The sequence below is a fragment of the Tigriopus californicus genome, chromosome 6, assembly GCF_007210705.1.
Source record: "Tigriopus californicus strain San Diego chromosome 6, Tcal_SD_v2.1, whole genome shotgun sequence".
NCBI lineage: Eukaryota > Metazoa > Arthropoda > Copepoda > Harpacticoida > Harpacticidae > Tigriopus > Tigriopus californicus.
Genome location: NC_081445.1, coordinates 1,666,734 through 1,673,420, shown reverse-complemented (window position 1 = coordinate 1,673,420; position 6,687 = coordinate 1,666,734).

Here is a 6,687-nt window from a genome sequence, read left to right as displayed (position 1 = left end):
GCCTGTCGTGTCCTTTGAGGTGGGAAATTGCACCATGGGCGGATCATGAGTGGATTCCCGCCTTCCAATGAACCGGATTACCCGAGAAGAATCTGGGTGAAAGTTCAACCCCAACCTCAATACAGTAGTAGCCACAATGAGGTGCTCGATCCCTGCTCAAATAATTGCCTTGGTTTCTACACCCATCATCCATCGCAAGCATGAATAACTTCAATTACATCATCTTTAACTGGACTAGAAACTTTAAAGTCAAGAAAAACTGAAAGTGCCAATTGTGATTTACGTTTTTCGCGGCCATGAAGAAGAAAACGGCTTTCAAGTCAAGCCCACCTAGACCCGGCTGTGGGCGGCTGGGAAGACCACCTGTCATACAACAAACTATATAAACGTGTACGTATAACTACCGCAGTCATAAAACAATCATCAATAACTTCATCTGGACACCGGAACTCCTTCGTCAACCCCCTATACATCCCAATAGGCGGAGAGTATCAAGGATTGAAGAGCTCATCCAACCTTCACCCATTCAAAATATACCGATTTTAACCGACATGCATCCTTTTTTGCTTTTAAACATCCTTACTATATTCTATTGGTTTCACTAGCCACCTTGTGTTAAAATCTAATGATGCTACTTATTCAAACGCGTCTGAGGATTACTGGATAGACCATAATTGTTGGGATGATTTTATTGACATTCTTATCACGTCAAACACTTTGGATTCCACCAAAGACTTTTGATAAGCGACATGACCTTTGTGGAGTGGTGTCCAAACACAAAATACCATCGATTCTCAAGTAAGGATTGGCACGACCTTGGCGACAACGACACAATTTCTGTAGGACCAATGATCAAATCAGCAAACAAAAAAGATTGTCACAACTTTGTCCGGAGCAGGGTTACAGAATTTGCTTAAGTTCATTTACTTGTACCTCACTTATTATAATATATGGGGAACGATTGGCCGCAACCCTGTTGTTTGCTCTCGACGCGGAATGCGTAATCACTCGAGTCGTAGATTCAAGATAATTCATTTATTGATGCGGTCTGGTGAGAGGCTAAGAACGAACTGGTTTATGTGGGAACTTACAGTGAGCATGATCTGAGAATGAGCTGGAAAACTAGGCATGTATCATTGGAGTAGGGTGACGTGAATCGAATGCCTTGGACACATAGAACACCTGTCAAAATTAATTTGCCATTTAAGGTGTCAAGGTTTGAAAAGACCTTGTAGGCAAAGTTTAGTTTGTGCTTGGCCTTGTCCGTGGATGCCGTGACCAAAGAAATCAAAAAGGTTCTCCCATTACCGATCAATACCGCCTAAAATGTTCCCTCTAGGAGGATCTTTTGAGGAAGGAACGGATTGGACCACGGAGGCAGATTGGAAGTAAAAACTTTAACTGTATTCATAACCTATTGTATATGAACCGTTAATCCATACATTGAAAAAACGATTTAAGGAGTTGGAGGCGTAGAATTTCTGCCGCATGTTGTGCAAAAGGACAGTTTGTAGGAAAACTTGATAATCGTGGCCTACTTTAGCTTCCAAGACATTAACACCATGTCTACCATAGACTATATACTTTATGCGCTAGTAACATCCTTTATCAACATTAGAATTAGCCACATGACTTGTTCATGATGAACACTGGATCAATTATTTTGTTTGTAGGATTTGAGTAACAGAGTGAAATAAGACCTGACAATCAAGTAAGCATATGTGCGACGATAACAACACCTCCTTGTGCCCTCTTCTGGATTTCTGCGGATTGCACTCTCGGATCCTTCATTGGCACAGTTGGCCAGAACTAGTCTTGAATTTTTGTGATTCCTTCTCCGGAAAGGCCCCAAGAAGTTGAAAATTGCCTTATTCTAACAACTTGAACACCAAAACTCTTGCAAATCGTTGCGCTTGGGAAGGAATACGTAGCGGTGGTATCTTTTGAGTAAACTAAATTTGTTTATACTTCCACTATGCTTGCACTTTCGATTCCGGCCTGGAATACTTGAGTATACAGAAGCATAGGTATGTACTGAGACTATGCTTTCAACGATTTCACTCTTATTGCTTGAAACATCCTAGCTAATTCCCATGTAAGTAAGTAACGGTGAGATAGATGATATCAGAATCTATATTAAAGAGCTAATTAAGTGTGCTCCTGATTTACATTGAGTAGGTTTGAAATTTTTCGTTTTTATAATGTTTTTTAGGGATGGAAGTTTTTTATATGGGCTAGAATTCCATAAAGCAATAAAATCAAAGTTGTTCCCTATGACTTTTTGTGGAAGAAAAATGCCAAGATGTGTTTGGGATGTGTTTCCGTCAAAACTTAAAAGCGTATTTTTACCACTGTGCACATAAAATATCCCGGACCTCAACAATCGACGAGGACGAAAGCACAAGCTGATTCAGTCGAAACCTTTCAGGTACTCTTTGAAGCCATCAAAGTTAGTTCTGACGAAGTTTGGAGGACTCTTCCTTGATGGTGCTCGCAGAGGCAAGTCCCAAAAGGATGGGAACATATGATCACTTATGCTCAGATCGGGCCTACATAGGTACTCTAAAAGTGAACGAGGTCGGATGAGTTCGAAAACACTAGATCAAGTATGTTACCAGCTATGTGCGTAGGGCACTGTACGAGCTGAGTCAGAAACACGTCGCCGAGAGCATCGAGGAAATGTTGGTCTGTGACACTTTGGCCAGAGTTTGTTGCCTAATCAATTAGCGGATAGTTAAAATCACCCACAATTACATACTCGTTATTAACCGAAATGTGTTAAGGGCGTCTCTATTTCCACTAGAAGCATTGGGAGAGCTGTATGCGCATACTAATTTGTAATCCTGAAGGCTAACGCAACAACCCTTGCTAATAGAAATATCTAACTCAACGCAAATCAAAACACTTTTAGCCAATATGACAACACCACCACCACGACCAAACCGGGTATCAGGGTATCATTCCTACTCTTTCTAGCAACGACTTTGCACAGATCAAAGTCTACTTCACTGTTTGACAAACCAGGGTGTAGCCAAGTTTCAGTGAGCAGAGGAAGGTCCGGTTCAATGATCTCAAGAAGGCATTGTAAATCCGCCAGTTTGTTCATGATGCTCCGACAATTGAGATGAATACAATTGAGCAAGGCCATTATTGAGAGAAATTAGATATACGGACGATTTTATTGCCTTTCCGACTACGTATCACACGTGTAGGAGGAAGTATCGCCTCATATCCGAATTTCTCAGTAACTACCGTTGTACCAGCAGAAACTCGGCCAGGGTTTGTCCCCGAGCCCCATCAAAACCAGATCAGAAGTTGTATTGTCAGAAACTCTTTCTGCAGATGAAGCAATAACAGAATCATCAATACTCATTGGCACAGACTCTTCCGCCTTAACTTGGTTTTGATGCACCCGTGGTTTTAAAGCCACGTCATTCCCCGTTTGAGCCTTAGGCAGAGGGTCCAGAATTGACTCGTCGACTACTGGTCACGTTGATAAATCCTCGTTTTGATCTTACCAACCGTTATAAAATCGGGTATTTCAGATATTGGATTAACCAGAACTCTACGATTGCAATTAAGAAGATTCAACAATATTTTGCCGAATCGTCCATCAAATGACTCTTCCTGTACTTCCGACAAAATTTCGACGAATGGAGTTAACGCTTGCACAAGCCTTTCACTTGGCATCACCAATGGTACATTCAATATTTTTAGACAAGAGCTGGCGCCCCCGCGGATAGTTGCCGTCCATATTGACTTTAATCAGGATACATGAGATGCATCGGGTGGATTGCTCACCAAACTGCTCCCGGACCACGATCGCGTTCAAAGTATAAACCTTGACCAAACTCTTTGCACAGGCCTGTTTGGGTGAACTACGACTACTATCCTCAGCCTGCCCAATGGGCTTTAACCCCTAGCTTTCACCAGTCTCAATTCTACTTGAGCCCAAAACCAAAGGATTTAGAAAGAAAACGACCTTCTCACCCCTGATGACGTATCAGAACACTTCAACCAGAAAAAATGCCAGGTGTCTGAGGAGCTCTTGACCACACGTCCGATCTCACTGAACGCAGAACGCAGTGTTGGTAGATTCTGGCTGATAAATAACGCGCATGTGATTAGTTGGGAGTTAAAATAATCTTCTCCTCTATGGCCTAAACAAATGAAACAATAAGTACAATCAAAAGGATTGATCGAAAGCAGATCAAAAGTAATTTCTAGTTCTTCACAGAGCAATGCTAGCTACAAAGGCATAAAGTTCCCTGCTAGGAACAAAAAAGACTTCTTTCGACTTGAAAGTAATGTTTATGAATGTAAATGAGTAGGCATGCTCTTTTTTATCCCAAAACATATTTCAGGGGGCATTTCTTTTTATGATTAAAAGCATATAATTCAATCTTTTAGAGAGGATACTACATCCAAGGGCAAACCAAATCTGTCAAATTGTAATTTGTTGGTGGATCAGATAGTAAATCAATCTAATGATTATTGAAATTCTTCTCATCTCAGACTACCGGTAACTACGCTTCAAGTAGCGATAACGAAGTCTGCAAAAATACTGTTGTGCCACTATGATTTTTAACAATGACCTAAAAATCGTGTTAAGAAGTTTTGTTTTTGTTCGCCTCCCCATCTTTTGTTGAAGTTAAACCACAGTAATTTTCGGCTGGATTTTGGTTTTGATCAAGTAACCAATTTTGTGCCTTATGATATTTTACACAGTTCTACACAGAATGGTGTGTAAAGTGTGTGGGAAATTCTATCGTACCATTGTTTCGTTTTCAAATTGCTTACGCACCCCTCAAAGGACTCAATACATCTTCGCGTACTGTTTTCAATCTGGCAAGATGTTTACTCAAATTTGACCCATACATTGTTTAATTGTATTGCCACTAAAGACAATTTTATGAACAAACTTTTTCCGTCCTTGATCCTCACTTGCGACTTTCTTCAACAAAGATTGCTTCACAAATGGAAAGCTCCAGTTTGTTCCCATCCGAGGTAAATAAAAGTGGGTCATTTGTAGATCTCGACTGGTCATCTCAAGGGTGACTCTTTGCTCCCAATTCAGCGATGTTGTCACTGGGTGTTGACTCACTTTTGTCTTTTACCCGGCCATTTCAGTCTCCTGTAGCTACAATCAGTGGTGGGCATCGTTAGACAAAGAGTTGACGATGTCCATTTCTATTTCCTTGTCTTTTTTCTCAGTAACATTTTTCGTGCTCTAGCACTCTTGAGGCAAACATATCGGCAACCAAGAATTGCCAAAGTCACCAAAGTTGTTTGAAAACCTAAGAAAAGCAGACTTATCTAAAGCTTTCGGGAATGGAATTTCCAGTTGTCCGAGATGAAAAATATTTGATATATTATTTAGCTTTAAAATCATAAAATATTTGATCCACCATCGAATTAAAGTTTGCGAACCTTTTGCTGGCTAGCCCTTGAATTTAAGGTTGATCAGTAATTTCTATTATTCAAGCCTGACTTAATAGATAGTAAAGGATCAACACCCACATATATATCTACAAACATTTGAGGGTAGTAAATGATACAATAAAGAAGCCCAAAAAAGAAGAAAGGTTGACTTCACTGTTCTAACAAACCAAAATCCTCAAAACGCATGTTAAGCCTCTGCGGTCACTACAATGTTTACAGAAAATCACCGTTTTAGCACTGGCTGATTTTCTTACGGCTAAGCGTTAAGAAGTTTTTCTTGAATCAGCCATGTTTTAAATTGTAATAAGCTTACACCATAATATCACGGTGCAATTTTCTTTCTTCAACAATAAAACGTCTTGTAAGAGTTTGCAGACAGTTTATGATTGTTCGCAACAAAAAGGATAGGTTTGTTATTGGCAAAATTGCCTCAAAACCAAAGAAAATAGGAGAAGATATGTAGCTGTCTTTGCTCAAAGCTCTCGATTAACTAAAATATCAAAGAATTTGGAGAAATAGTTTGATATGGAAGTGGTTTTTGAACCCTAGTCTTCATTCTCACTTTCCAAAATAAGCAATATTTTAAAAGAAATGAGTGCTTGTTTTAAGAAAAATAAGTGTAAAGTCAATCAGAATAACAAATTATTTAATTTGTGAGAAATTTCATTTTATTTTTATAGGAAGCATGAATTCTTTCTTCTCAGCTTTAGCTCTAATGTCAATGCAGTTCTTTGAAGTTCCGCCTAAAATTGGAGAAAAAAAGGACAATCACGGCAATCCTTTTCTTTCCGTGTAGGGAATCGTGCCAAAGTCTGACATCATCGTTTCTGAAGGCAGCGAATTGAAATGAACAGAATCTTCTGGGAGTTTGAAGGCAGGCACAAAAATGAGTGGTGCTTACTTGGGCCAGGTAAGGCATCATTTTGGAATGTGTTTACAATCTTATTTTACCGAGTGGGGCAAGAATTCCGTGAAGGAGTGTATGGACGTGAGAATGAAATTTCACAATAAATGACACATTTTCGCAGGCAGTGTGTGGACATTTTGTTGTTGAAGATTTTAGGAAGGCACTCCAATGAGAAAGACAGACAAGCAGAAGACATTTCGAGGTACACGATTTATCGAATTTGAAATCAGTTTTCAGTCATAGTAGGAATTTATACTTACCTGGAGAAGTTCTTGTCTACAAGGACAGAGTTCAGATTTGGTTGCTTCTTAAAATTTGGGCAAAAAAAAGCTATTGAA